Here is a 22,772-nt window from a genome sequence, read left to right as displayed (position 1 = left end):
TCGGTGTTCATTTCCGCTTCCATGACATTTTGAGCCTGTGGTGGACTTGTATCCACTAGCTCGGAAACACTTGGCCCTATGCCGTCCGGTTTCCTACAATTTATAGCGTCTTCCATTTAGCGTAACCCATTTCTGGGTCGCGATCTGTAGAGTCCCTTATAGAGTCCCAGCAACCTAAGATTTGGACGCCATTATTGGCCCTGTTTTCGCCGCGCTTTTCAAACACACGCTTTCGCGGCGAAAACAGGGCCAATAATGGCGTCCAAATCTTAGGTTGTCGGGACTCTATCTATCAAGGGACTCTACAGATCACGACCCAAAAACGGGTTACGCTAAATGGAAGACGCTATTACTTTCCCCAAGTTTACCCAGGTACCCGTTTATCGACCAACCCGAAAGGAAGGATGAGCAGGAGCTGGGTGGGCTGTACGCCGAAGGCACATAATCGCACTCGAACCGGTGCCCCGAGGAGTGGTAGGCGATCACAGAAACCACTCAGCCACAGAGGCGCAGGGGCTGGGGTGTAAAGAGAGAAAGCCCATTTTAACTCTCACTTTGCCCGGAAATAGAACCCAAAAATCTCTATTCAACCGAAAAAATTCGGTTACGAGCCGAGTCCCAAGTGACCCCCCAAAAAATCATTTTCTAGATCCGCCACTGCCACACACACAGGTTCGCACACACACACACACACACGCACAAAAAAAAGATACTACTTATTCCTTTGTTCTTCTGTTTGTATGGGTTATAACTTGAGAGATAATTACACACACACACACACACACACACACACACACACACACACATGCATGCACCCTGACTTTGCGTATATGTGTGTGTGTGTGTGTGTGTGTGTGTGTGTGTGTGTGTCCAGCTAATGTTAACCAACGTTCTCCCAACCCTCATTGCAGCTGTCATTTAGTCTATCCGTCTGTTAGTCTGTCTGTGTTGCTCTTTTTGACATTTCTGCTTGTTACGCGTATGTGGTGGTGGTGGTGGTAGTGGTGATGGTGGTGGTGACTGATCAGGGGTGAAGAGGAGGTGGAGTTCAGAAGGAGGAAGACAGAAAAGTGGAGCGGAGGGAAAGCGTAGGAATTGGACGGGAAAGAAGGAAGTGGTGGAGAGAATGAAGGAGAAGGAACGGAAAGGAATCGAAAGAACTGGATTGGATGGATGTAGTTGACGAGGATGATAGAGTGACACAGAGAAGTGACGAAAGACCTATAGACGGAAGGAAGACGGACAGAAGAAAGGAAGTTGAGGGAAAGGGAAATAAAGGAGATGGAGGAGGAAAAGAAGAAGCGGAAGAGAGAAGGAAAGAAATAAAACTAGAGAGAAAAGAAAGAAAAGAAAGAAAGCTTGCAAAACAGATGGAAGGAAGATGGAAAGAATTTGGAGGGGAAGGAAAAACATTCAACAAGAGAGGAAAGATGAAAAAAGGAAACTGAATAAGAGAGAGAAATGTGGATACAGCGTGGCAGATGGAGGGAAAGAAGGAAGTAAGAGCGAAAGATTTGAAGGGAAAAGCAGGTAGAGGGAGGGGGGGGGGGGAAGGGAAAGGGAAGGGAAAGGGAAAACGTCGTCCTGAGTTCATTCAACCGAAGCATTGCCCCCCTACAAACACTGCCGCCACCGCCACCACCACCACCACCATATACAGGAAGGGAAAACACGTGGTGGTGGTCGAGAGAGAGAGAGAGAGAGAGAGAGAGAGAGAGAGAGAGAGAGAGAGAGAGAGAGAGAGAGAGAGAGAGAGAGAGAGATTCTTTTGGTTACCGTCATTCATGCGTGTGTTGTTTTCCCTTTTCCCTCTCGTCCTTTGCCTCCCTAACAATATTTTCGTGTGTCTCCTATTCCTCCATTCCCTCTCCCCTTTCCGAGCGGTGCCACAGGGCCGGGAACAGACGAAGATTAAAAGATAGGCGTCCCATGTCGCGCCACCTCAGTCTGGCAACGTTGTAAGGCAGGGCTCGCGGCCCACCACCTGCCTGTGCTGGGTGTGGCTGGGCGGCGGTGCTGCTGCTCCCTATCCTTCATAACGCAACGGGGGCCACGGCTTGTCATTCTCGTGTGATGACAGATATTGCTGCATGGATTATAGACAGTACTATGGTCTTTCAGCAATGTGTCAGATAATAGTCAGATTTTTTAGCCCAAAGCTGGGCTAACAAAAATTGCCTTGGCCGAATATATTTCAAGTCGCCCAGGCGGGGTATTGGGAAAAGTTTTCAACTAGCAATAATCGCACCTCGGATGAACCTCATTGGTTACGATACTGCCACTGCGCAAAGCTAACATTTCTGATGTTGAGGCGACACTATATTTACCTCTGACTAACACCTGAGCCAGGTAAAATCGGTTATATGCAAAATTTTCTTTATTATTAAGTAAACATGCTTTATACGTACATAATATGTTTTTGTAATTAGGTTTTCATATTAAGAATAGTTTTGAAAATAGAATAGATTTATAAATTACAATGATATAAGGCTTAAATTATGCACCTCCATAACACAAAAGGGACCCAGTTACGTTATTTTCATATCCTGACGATTAAGTTTGATTTCCTACATCATTTTCTTGCGTATAATAACCAACTCATGATACAGAAACGCACAAATAATTAACTTAGGCTATCGAGAACAATGGTAGCTGAGACACATGAGCCGCCCCGACAAAGAGACCATCGGCGCCGCCTTGAAGGGGAGACTCAGGCAGACGCGCGGCTCCGGACCAAGGAAGGCAGGGGACAGGTACCGCCACTCCCTAAGACCGCTGTAGTAAAAATTATGGCATGAACTTTTTCTGTTAGGCATTATGGATCCCTTTCCGACCTGCATGACACTACGGTCGGTATTCTCAGACGCTCCGGCCTCTCACATCAACTACTTCAAGAGGCCGAAAAGGAGATTAATCGGGTTTTCATGACGGGTTCTTCACGTGCATGGTACAGAAGAAGGGTCAGACTACCACCAAGGTTACAAAACCGTCCCTGGAAATGCCAAATACGCTACGAAAGCATTGTTAAATGTGTGTGTTTGGGCGCCGCTGTGTTTAATATGACCCTACCTCTCTTCTATCCTCCTTGCTCTTGACCTTTAACCCAGAGATCCTCCGCCTCTTTTCATGGTTAATGCGAGGGTTTCTGATCGCTCTTGTGTTCCCGAGGCCTCGCGTGACAACCGTATATAAATTTCAGGTGATTCATTTAGGGGCTTTGATAGGTGGGAGAAGGGTGGGATAACGTACTTGTGACGCAGTGAACGTTTGATTGACTATAATATCTGTAGCATATAAAACAGGCGGTGGCATTGATTGGGAGAAGGGTGGGGTAACTTATTTGAGGCACAGTAATAAACGTTTAATTGACAATAATATCGTAGCGTATAAAACAGGCGTACTAGAGGTGGGTGGCGTTGATAGGAGTGGCTTTGACAGGTGGGGGAAGGGTGAGATAACGCAGGTATTTGTGACGCAGTGAACGTTTGATTGACTATAATATCCGTAACGTATAAAACGAGCGCACTAGAGGTGGGTGGCATTTATTTGAGGCTAAGAAATGCTATAATAGCTCCTTCCACGGGAGAGATAAATAAGAAAAAAACATGAACTCTGACAATAACGCTCAGAAGTGGAAAATAAATAACATTAATAAAAATACAATAGTAACAGCTGTAATAAAACAAACAGCAGTAGAAATACCAGTCAGTAAAAAAAAGTCACTCTACTTAACCTCCATCGAAAAAAAAGTAAAACTGGACAAACGAAAGACTAACGATCAAGAAAGAAAACAATGACGCCAAAAACATACAACATGAATCATAATAATGCGAAAAAGATGCAACTTAATCCACAATGATAATGCTCGCCATGAAAAATTTATCACAGCATTAGTTACGTTATGAAGAGGGCATTAGGCTAACCGATGATGCTGACGATGATGATGATGATGAAAACAAAACAGAAGGAAATGAGGAGAAAAATGATAACGACTAAAACATGACAACATAGAAACAATACAGAAATTACACTAATACTAATACTCATAACACTGATAACACATAAACAAGAAGCAAGACAAATAAAGGGAAAAAAGAACTAGTATACATGATAAAATAGAAATAATACAAAAATGATAATGATACAAATAACACTAACACGTAACCATCACGATATATATATATATATATATATATATATATATATATATATATATAAAAAAAAAACGCACAAACAGACGGACGAGGACACACACACACACACACACACACACACACACACACACACACACGCATAAAAAGACAAGTAGATACAGACCGGCAGACAGACACAAAGGCAGAAATAAAAGAAAGACACACACACGAACCAGGAGAAACCCAGACAGACAGACACGAAAAAACAAACACACAGACACACACAGAGGAATACAGGCATAGACAAGAAGGTCACCATGACGCAATAGTCTCGAGATGGCTTTTCTCTCTCTCTCGCTGACTTACTCCCTCACTGCAAACAATAACCGCCGTGGTGTACCGGGCCGGTGACGCGTAGTAACAACAAAGAATAACCAACATACAAGCAGTGATACATCTTCGTCTGTACCTGTCAATTACTATGTTCGGTACAGCGCCTGGTTTTCCTCGCCTCCTCCTCCTCCTTTTCTTGTTTGACCTCCACCTCCTTTTCTTCCTCATTGTATTTCCTGTATTTTTTGTCTCTGCCCTTCTTTTCTTTTCTTCCTCCTCCTCTTTCTCCTTCTTCTACTCCTAAATCGTGCCTGTCTCCACCTACACATCCATTTCCACTTAGCTCCTCTCTGCCCTCTTCACTTCTTCCTTTCTCTCATCCCTTCCCTCCTTCTACATCTATCAAAAGTTTAATTACGACATTTTTTTTTACAGCAAGGTAGGCAGCTCAGGGACAAATATCAGTACAACAGCAAAACAAAATCTCGCTCGGCGCTGCCCAAGCAAAAGAAAAGAGATTGAGACGCCAGCGGAGAGGTCGATAGCTTCAGATGGAGAGGTGTCTTGATATTCCCTCCTCTTCAAAGCGTTCAGGTCGTAATTGTAACTGACTCACTCACTCACTCACCGAAGATAAGTATTTAATCCAACACAGATGTTTATATATATATATATATATATATATATATATATATATATATATATATATATATATATATATATATATATATATATATATATATAGTACACTTTGTTTTTACCTTTAACTTCCGCTCTTGTTCTGGTTCTTCTTTCGCCTGTCATAGCTTTTTTTTTACTAACTACCTCACCCAAGAATAAGAAACCACTAATTCCAGCCCAAAATACAGAAAACAATATATCCAACAAAGCTTTTTTATATAGTAATTCCTTTCATAAATTTAACTTTTGCTTGTCTTTTGCTTGTCATGGCATATTTTAACTAACTACCTCATCCCAGAAAATAAAACAACTAATTCCAGCCAAAAATACAGAAAAAAACCCGGTTGCATTACTATAACAAAACTAATACGAGGTTTGAATAATAATAATAATAATAATAATAATAATAATAATAATAATAATAATAATAATAATAATAATAATAATGATAATAATAATAATAAAGGATAACGATAATAACATTCCAACCTTCCTCCTCTTACTCGCTCTAGTGACCACAATAAGACAGAGGAGAGAAAGCAACAACAGCCTAACCAACACACACCGGACAACAAAAACACCCTACCCTGTGACCTCTCTCTCTCTCTCTCTCTCTCTCTCTCTCTCTCTCTCTCTCTCTCTCTCTCTCTCTCTCTCTCTCTCTCATTTCCCTTCTATATGACATCGTAAAACACAAATGAAAGACAAACAAAAGGTCACCCACGTGTCTGCATGGTGTGTGTGTGTGTGTGTGTGTGTGTGTGTGTGTGTGTGTGTGTGTGTGTGTGTGTGTGTGTGTGTGTAATTAGCCTGCTTCATCCGGTAGAAAAGAAGCAAAAGTTAACTATTCTTGCTGATCAAACACCTGCTCTCTCTCTCTCTCACACACACACACACACACACACACACACACACACACACACACACACAGACACACACGTACACACACACACGCACACACACACACACACACACACACACAGGTACACATACAATCACAGATATGTATACATAAACCCACATTCTGCTGTCGACACACATACTCATACATATAAACCTACACACACACACACACACACACACACACACACACACACACACACACACATAAGAACATAAGAACATAAGAACGCAGGAGTCTACAAGAGGCCGGTAGGCCTGTACTAGGCAGCTCCTTTGACCCTAAGCTCCCGTGTATCTAACCCCACCTAATATCGCTGTCCATGAATTTATCTAGTCTATTTTTGAATGTGACAATTGTATTGGCACTCACCACATGACTGCTAAGCCCATTCCACTCATCCACCACCCTGTTAGTAAACCAATTTTTGCCTATGTCCCTGTTGAATCTGAATTTATCCAGTTTAAACCCATTACTTCGTGTCCTACACGGTTTTCTTACCAACAAAACCTTCTGAATGTCTCCCTTATTAAAGCCCTTCATCCATTTATAAACCTCGATCATGTCTCCACGCACCCTTCGCCTTTCTAGAGAATGCAAGTTTAACTGTTTGAGTCTTTCCTCGTATGGCAAGTTTCTCAACTCCTGAATCATCTTAGTCATCCTCCTCTGCACCGATTCTAACATTTTGATATCCATTCTATAATAAGGTGACCAGAACTGAACCGCATAGTCAAGATGAGGTCTAACTAATGCTAAATATAGTTTGAGGAAGACTTCGGGGCTTCTGTTGCTTACGTTCCTTGAAATAAATCCCAGTACCCTATTAGCTCGATTTCTAGCTTGAATGCATTGTGCCCTTGGACGGAGATCAGAGCTCACTAAGACCCCTAAATCCCTCTCGCACCCAGACCTGCTTATGAGATTGTCATTTAAGCAATAGTTATGTTTTTTTTTTTTTTTTTTACGTGTTAGTATTCTGCCTCTTCGGTGTTGCTCAGAGGCAGGCCCGTTAGTGGTGCGGGCGCGGGTTTTATAGTGGCACCTGAAAGGCCCATGTTACCCCCCCAAAGCTCATCTTTATTGCTATGCAACTAGAACTCGGGTGTCAGGGTGACATGTAGGTGATTTTAAGCCACTCGGCAAATGACACAAAGTTTCAAGGTAGCACTGGTGGGGATTCGAACCCATGCGTCGATATCAGTCCGATCCCAAGCTCACCACCTTATCCACTAGGCCACCGCCTCCTCAAATGTGAGGGGTTGTTCCTACCTACACTCAGAATACTGCACTTCCCTACATTGAACTCCTTCTGCCATTTATCCGCCCAGTCATACAATCTGTTGAGTTCACCTTGGAGAATACTAGCGTCCTGATCCGACTCAATTACTCTACCGATCTTGGTATCATCTGCAAATTTACTAACATCACTACTAATTCCTGTATCTAAGTCATTGATATAAATAATAAACAAAAGTGGACCTAATACCGAGCCTTGTGGGTCAGATCTTTTACCATTGATGTGCACTCTTTGCTTCCTATTGCTAAGCCACGCCTTGACCCAGTTCAAAACTTTACCCTCTACTCCGTGAGCCTGTAATTTAAGCAACAGTCGTTGGTGAGGAACTTTGTCAAACGCTTTACTAAAATCAAGATAGATTACATCATAATTTTCATCTCTGTCAACCGCCTCAAATACTTTATTGTAGAAGGACAAGAGATTGGTGAGGCATGACCTACCTTTTGTGAACCCATGCTGCGAGTCGTGAATTAAGCTATGTTTCTCTAAATGCTCCTGAATGTTCCTGGCTATTATGGACTCCAGCATCTTGCCTATAACCGATGTTAAGCTAATTGGGCGATAGTTTGAAGCAACCGACCTGTCCCCCTTTTTAAAAATCGGCGTCACATTAGCTACTTTCCATAGGCTCGGCACATAGCCAGTATTTACCGACATCTTAAAGATGTCGGTTAGTGGGTCGCTGAGTACATCACCTAATTCCTTTAATACCCTCGGAAATATCCCGTCAGGACCTGGCGACTTGTTTTTCTTAAGCTTATCTATCTCATCCTGAACTACTTGCCTGGTAATGACTATATCCCTCAATTTATCGCCATCCCCGCCCTCGTAAACCTGAACTCTTTCCGGTATAGTCGTTCGATCCTCCTGTGTGAATACTGAAAGGAAGTAGTCGTTCAACAATGTGCTCATATTTTCGTAATTTTCTACTAGCTCCCCTGTGTTTGTTTTCAGCGGTCCAATTTTCTCCCGTGTTTTTGTTCTATACATCTGGAAGAAGCCCTTAGGATTACCTTTCGTCTCATTTGCTACTTTGATCTCATAGTTCCTTTTTGCTATCCTGGTGTTTTTCTTAACTAATCTAGATAGTTAGTTACACACACACACACACACACACACACACACACACACACACACACACAGGTACACATACAATCACAGATATGTATACATAAACCCACATTCTGCTGTCGACACACATACTCATACATATAAACCTACACACACACACACACACTCATTCACCGCTATCGCCGCTTCTGCCGTCACGCTTGTAATGCCGTGGCCGTATTTCACTGTTTGGGGGAGCTGATCCCCCCTCACCCCCTCTCTCCACATCGCCTGCCCCCTCCTCCCTTCCCATCCCCCACCACACCTTCCCCTCTTACCCCTTCCCTCTCTTCCTCTTCTCCTTCACAATTCTTCCCCCTACCACACGTCTCCCTCTCCCCCTGTCCCCTCTTTCCTTCCCCTTCCCCCTTACTCGTACCCCTCTCTCGTATACTCTCCTCCATGATCTCTTTTCTCTCTCTCCCTTCCCTTTTATCTCTCCCTTCATCACCTCCCATCATTGCCCTACTTTCCTACCTCTTCCCATTCCCCTATTTTCAACTCCCCCCCGCCTCGCCCCTCCCCTTCCCGTCTCCCCATCACTACAAATCACAGTCGCCTGATGTTCATGTACTCCCCATCGCCCCATCCATCCTCCCTCTTCTCTATCTGACGTCACAATAGCCCCTTCCCTGCCCCTTCCCTTCCTCCTTCCCCTTGTCCCTTCCCTAACCCTTCCTCGTCTCCCTTTATTCACAGTCAATTTCCCTTCCCCTTCCCTCCATCCTCCCTTCGTCTTGTGCTCTCTCTTATTTGCCCTTTACCTTTTATATATTTTTTCTTGTTCCCTCTCAGTCGTCTCTTTCCTAATACATTTCACCCTCCATGCTCTTCCCTTCTATTTCTCCTTGTCTTCTTTGCTCTCCAACACTCCCCAGTTTTCAGAAGTCTGTTTGAAGGGAGGCAAAGACTGTCACGTAAAGGTGGCACATGTCATCCTCATACACTTTACAAACTGCACCTGTCTTACTATTTTCCTACTTTTTCCCTTCTCTTTTTCGGGTGGTGGCTGGGACGGTCACTCCACACACAGACATTCACTAATCTATGTTTTCTTTTTATTCTCCTTCTTTCAGGGTGTAGGAAGGGGCAGGTACTCGATGATAATAATAAGAGCAAAGAAAGAAGAAATGAGGGAAGGGAAAAGAAAAAAAAAGAAAGCGGAGTAGAGGAAAAGAGGAAATTAATCTGGGAGAGATGGAGGAAAAGATGACTTAATCGATCACACATACAGTTTCCAAGACTCCTCCTTTCGGGCAGTGAGAGGGGGAGGGGTTGGGGTGGGGGGGGGTTCGGGGGGCTACACATACAAAGAGTCACATACATGATTTTTTTCTTCTAAGGAAATGAATGGTGGAAGAGATGGAGGAAGAAATAACATAAACGGACACACACACACATTTCAATCCTTCTTCTTTCGGTCAGTGAGAGGGCGGGGAGGTGGGTACTTCATAGGCAAAAGATCACACATGTATATTTTTTCTCTCCCAAAGCCTTGATCCGCAGAAAGGCAACAGTAATGGCGGCCCAAACGTCGACTTCTAGCACTTGGCGTCTGGCTCGGGCCGCGGCCTGCACTGAATCCTAAATATCATCCTCTTGCCTTGCCATTCATGCAGGGAGATGGTGGTGGGGGTTGAGGGCGAAGGAAGGGGGAGAGGGAAGGAAGGAGGGGGGGGGGAGGGAGGAAGGGGGAGGAGGAGAGAGCGGAAGAGTGGGGCAGAAAGTGTTGAAGACGAAGAGGAAGAGAGAGCAAAGAGGAGGAGGAAGAGAGTGATGCGGAAGTAGAAAGAGTAAAAGATGCGGAAAGAGATGAGAGGGAGAGGAGAAGGAGGAGGAGGAAGGAGGGAGAAGGGCAGAGGGAAGGGGAGAGGTGGAAAGAGGTGTTGAAGATGTGGAGGAAGAGGCGGGGAAGGGAGGGGGAGGAATGGAGGGAGAGTGTGTTGAGATGGGGAGGAGGAGAGAGCAGGAGCGAGGAAGGGGAGAGGTGGAGACAGAAAGAGTGGGTGATGGGGAGGGAGAAAGTAAGGGGATGGAGTGTGAGGAAGAGGAAGACGGAGAGGGAAAGGTATATATGGAGAAAAAGAGGAAGAGGAGGAGAGAAGGGAGAGGGAAAGTTAGAAGGAATTATAGAGGGAGAAGAAAGGGGAGATAGAGAGGTGAGGGAAAGGTAGCGGGCAGGAGGTAGGAGAGGACTGAAAAATGAAACTGAAAACAGAACAAAATATAGGGAAGGATTATGGAAGGAAAAGATGGAAGGGATGATGAGTAGTGGAGTAGGACGAAAGAAAATGTGAGAAGGAAAACAGGAAAGGATGGATGGAAAAGATATGGCGGCAAGGAGATATGGAGGAAAAAAAGGGAGATTATAAGAGAAAGCAAAACGATAAAAAAAGAATAAAAAAGGACATAGAAAAGAACAAAACAAAAATAGCAAACTCACCAAAGTAAAGGAAAAGAATCAATAAAGGAAATAAAAAAAAATATAGAAGGAGAATAACAAAAATGTAGGAGAGGAATAGAAAGGCAAAGAGGAAGTAAGCAAATTTAAAGAAGGAGAAATAAAAGGCAAGAAGACAAAGAGAAGCAAAGAAAGGAGAAAAGGAAACAAGGAGATAAAGAGTCTGCCGGAAGATAAATTACGAACTGTTGAAGAGACAAGAGGACGGAACGATTTATAAAGAAGAGAAAGGAGAGAAGAGACAAAGATAAATGGAGACACAAGAAGAGAAACAAAGAGAAAAATAAAAACAAACAAAATATATATAAATAAGAGACAGACAGAATGCCAAGGCAAGAGAGAAAGCGAAGTAATGGAGGTGGAAGTGTTGCAGAAAATGGTAGGAAAAACAAAACAAAAAATCGTGGTCGTGATTGTAGGGGAAGAGAAAATAGACCGAAGTGTGAGAGAGAGAGAGAGAGAGAGAGAGAGAGAGAGAGAGAGAGAGAGAGAGAGTGTACAGAGGAAGTGTGAGGCGTTTACGTCATAGGAGATTTGTACCTCGAGTTATATATTTCCTCTTGACACTGGAAGGAAGGAAGGAAGGAAGGAAACATGGGGCGTGAAGGGAGGAAGGAGGAAAGGAAGAAAGGAAATAAGGAAGGAAAGCCAGACCCATTTTTCTGTATCACTTGCACTTCCTTTTTTTTATCCGTTACTGTGTGTGTGTGTGTGTGTGTGTGTGTGTGTGTGTGTGTGTGTGTGTGTGTGTGTGTGTGTGTGTGTGTGTGTGTGTGTTTCACTTTCGTATTCATCTTGCGCTCATCACTTTCCTTTCACGTACCTTTCAATTTGCTCTATTTTTTTCTGCTTCGTTTTAAAACCTTTTCGGGTCTGTTCGCTGCTTTGTTTGTTAGTCAAGCAATCAGTCGGTCAGTCGGTCAGTCGTCCAGTCTGTTTGTCTGAATTACTGTTTGTGTTTGTCTATATGAAGCTTGTTTATGTCTCTCCCGATTTTTTCTGCTTATCTGTCAGCGTGTCTGTCTGTCTGCCTGTCTGTCTGTCTATGTGTGTTTGTCTTTGTCTGTCTGTCTGTCTGTCTATCTATCTGCATTTGCCTGTCTGTCCGCCTGTCTGCTGAGTCTGCATCTCTCTCTCTCTCTCTCTCTCTCTCTCTCTCTCTCTCTCTCTCTCTCTCTCTCTCTCTCTCTCTCTGCAAATAATATAATTACAACGAAATAAAAACGTCATAACACTCATATAAGAGGAGAGAAAAAGTTAATACGAGAAGTAAATACAAAGATGAAACACGTGCAAACCTTCGCCTTCCTTCCCTCAACATAAAAAACAATGCAGAGAAAGAAAACAAAACAATGTCACAGCAACAGCATGGCAAAAAAAAACAGGGTTCAGACAAAAAGAAAAAAAGAAAAACAGGAGCGCACCTTCACCCCTAAAAACAAAAAGAAACGAATGAGAAATTGCTCAGGAAGGAAAAAAAATGTGACAATGTTTGAATGACAAAAAAAAAAAAAAATCTAATTGGATTCACCGGACACCTGATGCAAGATCCCCCCCCTCCCCCATTACCACAAAAAAGCAAAATAGAAAACAAAGAAAAACTAACCTTGCATCCACCGAGCAATAAACAACAGAAAATGTTAACATTGAGGAAAAAAGTCAAACACAGTGATACAAAGTGATAAAACAAAATCCACTAGAGACTGTAGTTCAGAAAAAAAGAAAAACAACTAAGGAAACGGAAAAAAATGAGAATACTAATGAAAACAGTTTAGTGGAAGACAAAAGATACGAGAAAAAGCATCAACCAGGCGAGGTTAAGATACATAACAGAAGAAACACAAATGGAAGTTATTAGCAAAGAAAGGTTATTGAACACAAATAAACAAACAAGTTATAATAGTTCAGTTAGACAATAAACATTAGAAAACAGCTTTCCCCAAATACATCCCCCCCCCCAAAAAAAAAAAAGCTTAAATCGAACATTCATCAAAGAAAACAACACACTGAAAAAACTAATCCAACAAATGGTATAGGGGACGGTCATAAATATCCAGGACCCCCCGCCATTCTATCGAGTGGAAAACGGGAGGCGCGGACCGTAAAGAGAAAGTGGGAGAAGAGGCGCGGAGGGAAAAGGGAGATAGGGAGGGAGTGACTTTAGGCAGGCAGGTGGAGAGGAAGGAAGATGTACGTATAAGTAGGTGAGAGGAGGGAAAAGGGAGAGAAAGAGGGGTAGGTGGAGAGAGAGCGAGGGATATTCGTATCAAGATCGAGAGGGAGGAAGAGGAAGAGAAATAAAGGAAGGAAGAGATAAAGAGGGGTGGCTGTAGAAAGTGAGTGATATTGGTAGGAAGGTAGAGAGAAAGGAGAGAAAGAAAGACAGGTAAACAGAGAGGGAGAACAGTGACGGTAGGTAGAGAGCTGGAAAAAACATATGAGACACAGACAGACACAAGGAAAGAGGTAGAAAGAGAGGAAGACATTTAATTAAGTAGGTAAAACGGAAGAAAAAGACGGAGAAAGTTTCGGACAGACGAGATGGAAAGAAAGGTAAACGGGAGGGAAGTAGAGGGAGTAGATATAATGGATTACTTGAAGGAAGTCTTGTGTAAGCACAAATACAATACAATATAAACAGAATAGGAAAGGGAATGCGATGGTTGAAAGAGACAAAGAGGATACTGTTATGAGAGTGGAAAGTAAATAGGAAGAGTAAGTTAGACAGGAAAACAAAGGTCAGCGCCTTACGTCACAAAGCAAAGCTGCTCGAGGGCGGTCTAAGCGGTTTAACAAGCTTACGCCCATGCTACGAGTTCTCCCTCCCTCGGCCGCTCCCTCGACACCAGCTGCAACAATGTCATAATGTCAGACTCCTTATGAGCTGCCTATGAAACACTGGCACGGGTTAGTGGCCACGCGCAACACAGCAATTCTCCCTTTCAGTAATATTAAGGTGCAGATAAGTAAAAAAGACAGGAATTAGAAGTGATAGTTGTGGGGTTTAAATCAGACGAGAAGCAGATTAGAGGCTGACGTGGGTTGAGATTGAAATAAACGACAAGTCTTCAGTATTAGTAAGGTGGAGTTACATAGTAAAGAAGAGAGGAATTAGAAAGGAAAGATGTGGAATTCTAATAGGACGAGAAAGTTTAAAATAGGAAAAGAGCAAATAAAAGTTATAATTAATAAGTAAAGTAAATCAATACATGTTAAGCAGCTGAGGCAGGTTGAGAATAGATAAACAGTAAATAATAAAAAAAAAATAAAGGCCATCTCTTATTAGGGAAGTAAGAGTTTGGAACTTAATTGCATTTATCTTCATTCGGATTCAATTGATAACCTTAGAAAACTCCCGTTGTAAATGATTTAATGTTACTATGAGAAAACGGAGAGATGAGGAGAGAACTGCAGGCACATACTTAAATAATAATAATGTGTGTGTGTGTGTGTGTGTGTGTGTGTGTGTGTGTGTGTGTGTGTGTGTGTGTGTGTGTGTGTGTGTGGGCGCGCGCGCGCGCGTCTCTCTCTCTCTCTCTCTCTCTCTCTCTCTCTCTCTCTCTCTCTCTCTTCTTTATTTCACACTTTTATCTTTAGCTCTCTGCTCTGTTTTTCTTTTCTTCTCCTGCTATTTCATCCTTGCTGTCATTATTTAGCTCCGTTTTCATTCTTCCTTCTTTTCTTAATCTTTTTTTATATCATCAATTTCTTCTCTTTATCCCTTCTCTCTCTTCATTATATAAGTTTATTTAAAAAGAACCATGTAACATTCCATTTAACTTCCTTATTCATTTACTTTCTTTCCTTTCTTTTTCTATTATCATTGTGTGTTCTCTCTCTCTCTCTCTCTCTCTCTCTCTCTCTCTCTCTCTCTCTCTCTCTCTCTCTCTCTCTCTCTCTCTCTCTCTCTCTCTTCCACCCTCCTCTCCGCCCGGAGCAGCACACAAGACGCACCGGGCCTCGGCAAGTGTATCATTATGCAGATTAAACCAAACGGACGCGAGCATGTAATAGGAAAGAACTTGAGACGGAGATTAAACAGCGGCCGGGAATCCACAGCAAGGCAGTGCCCTCTTAGTGTGCGGGGCCCCGGATAATGATGGGCAAAGAAAACACGGAATGGAGACGCGGATACGGAAACACGAAGCTGCAAGGAACAAAGCATCGTAATGATAATAATAATAATAATAATAATAATAATAATAATAATAATAATAATAATAATAATAATAATAATAACCATAATAATAATAATAACCATAATAATAATAATGGCGTGAGGGATGTTTTATTAAGGCCTCAACTGATTAATATGAGGCTGGCTTGATGAAAAGGAAGTGAGAGGAGAGGCGGGCGAGAAGTGGAAAAAGGGAGAGTGATGCGGAGGGTGAGTACAGGGTGGAGGAAGGAAGGTACAGAGTAGAAAGGGAAGAAGGAGATAAAGAAAGGAAAGAAGACGTGTGAAGAGAAAGAAAAATAGGAAGGAGAAAATAGAGAGAGGAAGGAAGAAGAGTGAGGAGAAACGGAGAAGAATGGGAAGAGGACAAAAAGATAATGGAAGGCAAAACGTTGGAAAAAAGTTATGTGGAGACAAAGGGAATTATGAAAGAGAAGGATGTTGCTGAGGGGACAAAGGAAAAGATGAATTAAAAGGCGAAAGAAAGGTAAAAGTGAAGTACAAGCAGGAAGAAAAGAAGGGAAAGACAAAGAAAATAAGTTAAGGGAGGGAAGAAGGGAGAGAGGGGATGCAGATGAATGAGAAAAAGAAGGGCGAAAAGGAACATGGAAAATCAAAGCGAAAAGGGCAGAACAAGGAGGAAGAAAAGGAAGGAAGGAGAAAAATGGGAAAGTAATTTTTGCCATGAGTATTTTTACATAGATTCGCCTGTTGCTCTTCATTTTCATTTGACTTTTACTTCGTTCATTTTCTGGAAAGGAAACATCTGGCGCCGAAAGACGATCAATATTTTTACGAATAATACGAAGAAATGAAAATTACGAAAAGCTTCACGTTTTGTTCCAAGTCACGATTTTGGGTCCAAATTTTTGTGGGAAAACCGGAAGTTATTATATAGACACAATTACTACTTCATTATTACGACGGAGACTGTGTATGTTTGATAGAAACACACACACACACACACACAAACACACACACACATACACACCATAGCTATTCACGTCGTGGTCATGTCATCAAACTTTGATAAGAAAAAAAAATCTACCTATTCTTAAACGTCCAACTTTAAAGCATCCAATACATTGTTCTGATCCACGCATCCACTCAGCCTCGCACACGTGTCCATCCAGTAAGCCATCCTCACCTGTCTATCAGTGACCCAATCCACCCTCACCTACCAATCCACCAGTACAACCAATCCACCAGTACAACCAGTCCACCATCACGGGTCATTGCCAGACGTATGTTATGATTAAATGAGATGCGGTTTGTTGCGGCAGTAATAAACATGAAGCTCAGGTGAGTCGCGTTACCTGGATGCCAGCTCGTTAATTAGTGGCTGCAGATGAGCGCCGGACAGGTGGAGGAGAGGCGGCTGGTCATGATTGCTGGTCTGTCTCTCTGTCTGTCTGATTGTCTTCCCGGTCTGTTTATGTTTGTCTATCTATCAGTGTCTGTGTTTGTCTCTCTTTTTTGACGGTCTTCCTGTCTTTTCGTTGCTGTCTGTCTGTCTGTCTGAGTCTGTGTCTGATCGTAGGTTTTTATCCCTTTATATATTCTCTCTTTCCTTACATTCGTTTAGTGTTTTTTTTATTTTAATCTTTCTTCCCTTCTTCATCTTTTTCTCTCGTTCCTTTCCTTTATTTCCTTTTCTTTCCTTCTCCGTTCCATTCGTAATCCCCCCTCTCAAATAACATTGTCCGTTAGTTTGTGTGTGTGTGTGTGTGTGTGTGTGTGTGTGTGTGTGTGTGTGTGTGTGTGTGTGTGTGTGTGTGTGTGTGTGTGTGTGTGTGCGCGCGCATGAATTTTTCTTTCTCTATTTATTTATCTATCTTTTTCTCTAGCCTTGCAACTATATTCCTCTATTCCTTTGCTTCCCTTACACTCTCTCCACCACCCAGCCCTCCCTCCACTCTTCCCCCCACAAACTTCCGCCTCCAAACTGTCTTGCCCCCCTCACAGAGTCGCCCAGCCCCTTTTTCTACCCCAATCCCTATCCTTCCCTCCTTGCCCTCCTCCTTCCCCACACTACCTCTGCCTTCTACATCAAACTATCCCCCTTCCCCAATTCCCCCTCTACCCCTTCCTCTTCCTTCCCCTCCTCGCCCCCCCTCACACCGCTGCCTCCACCACCAAACAAACCCTCTCCCCTTTTCCTCTCTACCCCTTCCTCCTCCCCCCACCTTGACTCCTCCACCAAACTAACCCCCTCCCCCCCCTCCCCTTCCGCAGGTGCCGCCCACAGAACCCTGGCGGCGGATCAGCTGTGTCCCACCTGTCCTTGCCCTTCCTTGTTGCTTGTTTTGTAAGGTGGTATAAGGAAAGACAAGAGATGGAGGTAAGCGGGGATGGGTGACGAGAGGAGAAGGGGAGGAGGAGTGTGACAGAGACGTGGGGAAAGGGGAAGTACGGTGGAGTGAGAGTGGGGAAAGACGGGAAAGCAAGAACAAGAGGGATATGGAGTGTGGTGGCGAGGGGAGAAGAGGAGAAAAAAAGAGCAGGAGGAGGAGGAGGAGGAAAAGAAGTACAAAGTAGTAAAAAGGAAAAGCAAACAGCAACAGACCTCTTGGCCCTAACTAGGCTGTTTGTTGTTGCTACCATCTACTCTAATCTACGAGTCAGAGACACAGGACAGTCCCTCCAGCCGAAGCTGGCACGAAAAGGAAGAATACCATGTAGTATAGAAAAAACTACAATGGAATTTTATATAGAAAGAATAAAGATCATACACGACACTAAGCTAACACTACTTTCTCTTAGACCGGAGCAAAATAGCGGATGTTCGGGTTAGCTTCTAAATATTTGTCTAGTCGGTTTTTGAACGTGCAAATAGTTTCGCTTTCGACGACGTTTTCATGCAAACCATTCCACACATTGATGACACGGTTGAAGAAGAAGTGTTTTGATTCATTTGAGTTGAAACGCTTCCTCGTTATTTTGTATCCATTGTTTCTTGTTACTCTTGATTGAGAGACTAAAATAATCATGAACATTAACGTTATCGAATCCCTTGAACATTTTAAACACTTCGATAAGGTCACCTCTTAAGCCCCGTTCACACTGTGCCGACTCTGGGCCACGACTACATACGACTCTAGGGTACACGAGGTCCTGGGTATTGATGTGAAAGGGTCGGGCATGTCTTGAAAGAGGTCTTGACTGTTGCCGAACGCTGCGCCGACGTCGTGACAGGAGTCTGGAGTCGTGAGGGTTAGCGCAAAAAAGTATTCCATGCTAAACTTTCACGACAAGAGTCGGCAAAAGTTTGGACCAACCGTCACTTCCGGTTAAGGTCTGAGGGAGGTCGGGGGCTATCGTCAAGACAGTCGTCAACAGTCTTGGCTTGTCTTCAGGCGGTCGTGACGACTGTCGGGGCCATTTTTCAAATTTTTACCGTTTCCTGTCGGCACAGTCGTCTGTGCCGACTACTTAAGACTGATGAGGAACTGTCGTGATGACAGTCTTCGCCTAATGAAGAACGTTCATAACGACTGTCGGCTCAGAAATATTGGCAAACACTGCCGCCATCAAGAAATTTATATCTTTATTTTGCAATCACAAGCACAATAACAACTTCTAGGCATAGTTACGTTTCGCTGGCACAAACTTAGGAGCCGCACAGTACGCACGCACTCCTTTTGCCTCGATCTCTCTTGTGTTGAATGACACAACTGGGGTTGCCACCCTGAGGTCAGAAAAATGTGGAATGCAACATCTCACCCTCCAATACGGAATGGATCCATATTTAAAGGAACGGGTGGCATCCCTAAAATTTCTCGAGCATGCAATGAGTGACAGCCGCAGCACGCTGCTGGTGGAGGCAAGAGGGAGGGGGGAGGGACGTTACGTCGCGTATTTTATACGTATTTTAGGACGAACCCTTGACAAATTTTACGGGTTGTTTTTTTGATTAACCGAAAAAAGTGCTCACTACAATTTTAAGATACTGAATTTTATCTGCTTGACCATTCAGATAACAAAATGCCGTACGGAACAAATGCCGTTCCGTATTGGTTCAAAACGGAATGATACATTTCATTCTCGAATACAGAGCGATTCCGTATTTTAAGGAACGGCAAGGCTGCCGCCAAGACAGTCGCGAAGATCGTCAGGAAGACCGTCGGGCAACTCCTTGGCAACTGTCGGCCAGCTAGTCGGCCAACCAGTTGACAGACAATCTAGAAGACTGTCGGTCAAGACCATCGGCGACTGTCGGTCATTCGGTCGGCAGATTCGTGGTTGTCGTAGACATGGGGATATTTAAAAAAATGACCGTAGAGACTCGTCTTGAGACTAGTTGGCAGCATGTCGCAGACGTGATACCAACTAGTTGGCTGAATGTCCCAGAAAGTCGGCAATCATGGTATCCGACACCAAGACGCCAAAAAATTATTGGAGCGTGGGAGCCGACTTGTCAAATGCATAAGTCGCTGGGTTGTCGTGGCCCAGAGTCGGCACAGTGTGAACGGGGCATTAGCCTGCGCTTTGATAAGCTGAATAATTTCTTTAAGTCTGTCTTCGTACGGTTTATTTCGCAGTCTAGGTATCATTTTAGTAGCTCGACGCTGCACCCTCTTGAGTTTATCTATATCTTTTCTGTAATAAGGAGATTAAAACTGAACGCAATACTCAAGATGTGGGCGAACTAACGAATTGTACAGTGTCAATATTACTTTTTCTGACACTGAGGAGGAGGAGGAGGAGGAGGAAGATACGTGATTGGGAACAAGATTGGAGCAATCTGTGGTTGAAGAAAGTCAACAAAGGTGATCAAATTTTGGAGACATAATTTCCAGAGGAAAGTGGGAAGGAAGAGAAAGGAAAAAGTTGCGTGGGCAGAAGGGAGAGGATGGGGAGAGAGAATGTTCGTGGGTGTTATTGGGGGAAAGGGCATGCGGGGGGAAGGGAAAGAGGAAGAGGGGGGGAGGAAGCAACACAAATTCCTTTCTTCGCTGCAGGATCGAGGGACAAAGGGCACCTCGGGCTGGTTGGCCGTTTTCTTTTATTTTCTTGCTAGTGACATTTTCTACCTATCTTTATTTACTTTTTCTTTTATTTTTAGTGACAGTTTTCTTGCCTTTCTCATTTTTTTTTTTACTTTTCTTTTTATAGCCTTTCTTCTTTTCTCCTCTTTTTTTTTTACTTTTTTCTGCAATATGCACAGTAATAAAGTCTTACATTTCTTTTTTACTTTTACAATTTAACTTCCTTAGTTTTTACTATAGGATTGCTTTTTTTTATTTTTAACATTTACTCTTACTTTTTTCATTTCTAGTAAAAAGTCCTTTCCTTACTTTTTCTTCTTTTTTACAGCCATAAATGATTCAAGTGACCTAACGTTATATTCTTCAGAGTTTATCTTTCAAGCTGTGTGTATACGCATCTTTATTAGTCTTGATTTATGACCTTTTCCTTCTTCCTTTTTCCCTGCCCTCATTATTTCCTCATCCTATCTAACTTTCTACAAATTCACCTGCACATCGTGTTCCCCACCATTACTTCCACTCGCGCCTCGGCGCCCTCAGCAGCGGGTGGGTGCTACAAGAGGTGTCCTGCTTCCTCGGCCTATTCTTGATATGATCTTTTAAAAACTAGAATAAATAAATAACGCCAAATATAGCGGGCCATACGTTTCTTTGGAATACACGTTATTCAATTCTGCCTATTTCGCCGAAGCTCTATTTAGATAATTATATACCTATGCGAGTGTTTAACCCTATCTATTAATTTGATATTTCTTCTAGCACGAGTTTCTGATTTTTTCATATTCCATCTCAACATGTTTTACGTTAGTCATATATTGTTTGTGTGCTCATCTTTGATCCTAGAATCTTCCCTTCTCACCAACCTCTATTATCAAAATTACTCATCTATTTACCGTATAACCTCTTCCTCTTTCTTCTTTTTCTTCCTTTGCCCCTTCTCGTCGATCTTGTTCGTGTTCGTGCGTGTGTACCTGTCCGTCTAATTGCTCGTCTATTTTTTGTCCATCTTACCTGCCCGTCTTCCTGCCTCTACACCTGTCTGTCTAGTTGCTCGTCTATTTATTGTCCATCTTACCTGCCCGTCTTCCTGCCTCTACACCTGTCCGTCTAATTGCTCGTCTATTTATTGTCCATCTTACCTGCCCGTCTTCCTGCCTCTACACCTGTCTGTCTAATTGCTCGTCTATTTTTTGTCCATCTTACCTGCCCGTCTTCCTGCCTCAACACCTTTCTGTCTAGTCAAACACACACCTGCACCTCGAAAGACGGATGGAGTTGCGTTAATTAGGCAATAGTGTGTGTGTGTGTGTGTGTGTGTGTGTGTGTGTGTGTGTGTGTGTGTGTGTGTGTGTGTGTGTGTGTGTGTGTGTGTTTACGTTTCTATAAAAATCAGCGTTGTATTGACTGCAACAACACAGTTATCTCTCTCTCTCTCTCTCTCTCTCTCTCTCTCTCTCTCTCTCTCTCTCTCTCTCTCTCTCTCTCTCCCGCAACATACATTTTCATTGTGCAAATCAACGGGTGGGTCGTGGTAGCAATACACACACACACACACACACACACACACACACACACACACACACACACACACACACACACACACACACATGTTAAATGGCTGAGTCCGATCATAATTTGGGTCTTGTTGATTATTTCGCAGTAACAGTGTGTGTATCCTGACCTGTGGGCGGCGGGTTAGGAGGAGGAGGAGGAGGAGGAGGAGGAGGAGGAGGAGGAGGAGGTGGTAATAGAGATTAGCACAGAGAAATTGGCAGGGTTGAAGTTCATAGAGATTAGGAGGTAAGAGGTTGGTGGCATATTGAGGTAAACTGAGGAGGGATGAAGGTGTGATTGGACGGTATTGGCGGAGGAAGAGGAGGAGGAGGAGACTGACTGGTTGTAGTGGTAGCAAATGGAGGAAGGAAGTGTGGAAAAAGGATATTAGTTGAAGGAAACTGATGAAGAAAAAGAAGTGGAAGTAGTGAAGACGAGGGAAGTAATAGAAATATGGCTAGTGGAGGTCCTGGAGAAAATAAATAGGTGGTGGAAGCAGTTGTGGGCTAGCAAGTGTAGGAGGAGGAGGAGGAGGAGGAAAAAAAGATCCATGAAAGGTACCAAGTGGACGCCATTGGAGAATGGAGATAAGTCAGAAAGCTAAGGTAAGGTAAGGGCGGCTTTACACGTGGCAATTCCTGCCCGGCAATACAGCCGCGACGATCTAGCGGCAAGACCGGCTGGGTGCTCTCGGGAGCAAGTACCTTCACACGTGAGAGGAGCCGCCGTGAGCATCAAGACCTATTTTAGATTAAAAAATAACCATTTCAAAGAGAAAAATCATTTAACTTTGTCCCAACAATGATAATTCACTCCAATCATCAAGTAATCTAGAATGCCTCATACGATTAGGTTGGCGATTGATTATGGTGTGGGCATTAGGGTGCCAGGTCCCCAATTGGCTATCCGGCGGCGACTCGGAGACAAGTACTGTTTCGACTTAACTCGGTTCCTCTTTTCTACTTCGGAAAAAAAATAATACTGGCTGTCGTTTGGGGCCTATTAGTAGAAAAAAATGTATTTACCCTTTGCTGGTAACGCTTTAAATTTAAGGTTTGCGTCTGTGTGTGGTGTGTGTGACCACTGAGGGGCGAATGTGCCGCGGGCCGCAGTCTCCTGAGCGGCCCAAACAGC

At 43.4% G+C, this 22,772-nt stretch overlaps 1 non-coding gene across 1 annotated transcript; it reads right to left on the bottom strand.

The window, feature by feature from the left end:
- Positions 1-2,152: 2,152 nt before the first annotated feature.
- On the bottom strand, positions 2,153-2,293 carry LOC126990796 (U4 spliceosomal RNA). Its single transcript, XR_007744735.1, has one exon. It is a non-coding gene; the product is annotated as a U4 spliceosomal RNA (small nuclear RNA).
- Positions 2,294-22,772: the final 20,479 nt, after the last annotated feature.

Source organism: Eriocheir sinensis, unplaced genomic scaffold (assembly GCF_024679095.1).
Source record: "Eriocheir sinensis breed Jianghai 21 unplaced genomic scaffold, ASM2467909v1 Scaffold201, whole genome shotgun sequence".
Classification (NCBI taxonomy): Eukaryota; Metazoa; Arthropoda; class Malacostraca; order Decapoda; family Varunidae; genus Eriocheir; species Eriocheir sinensis.
Note: the sequence above shows the minus strand (reverse complement) of the source record. Positions and strands in the feature narration are given on the sequence as shown.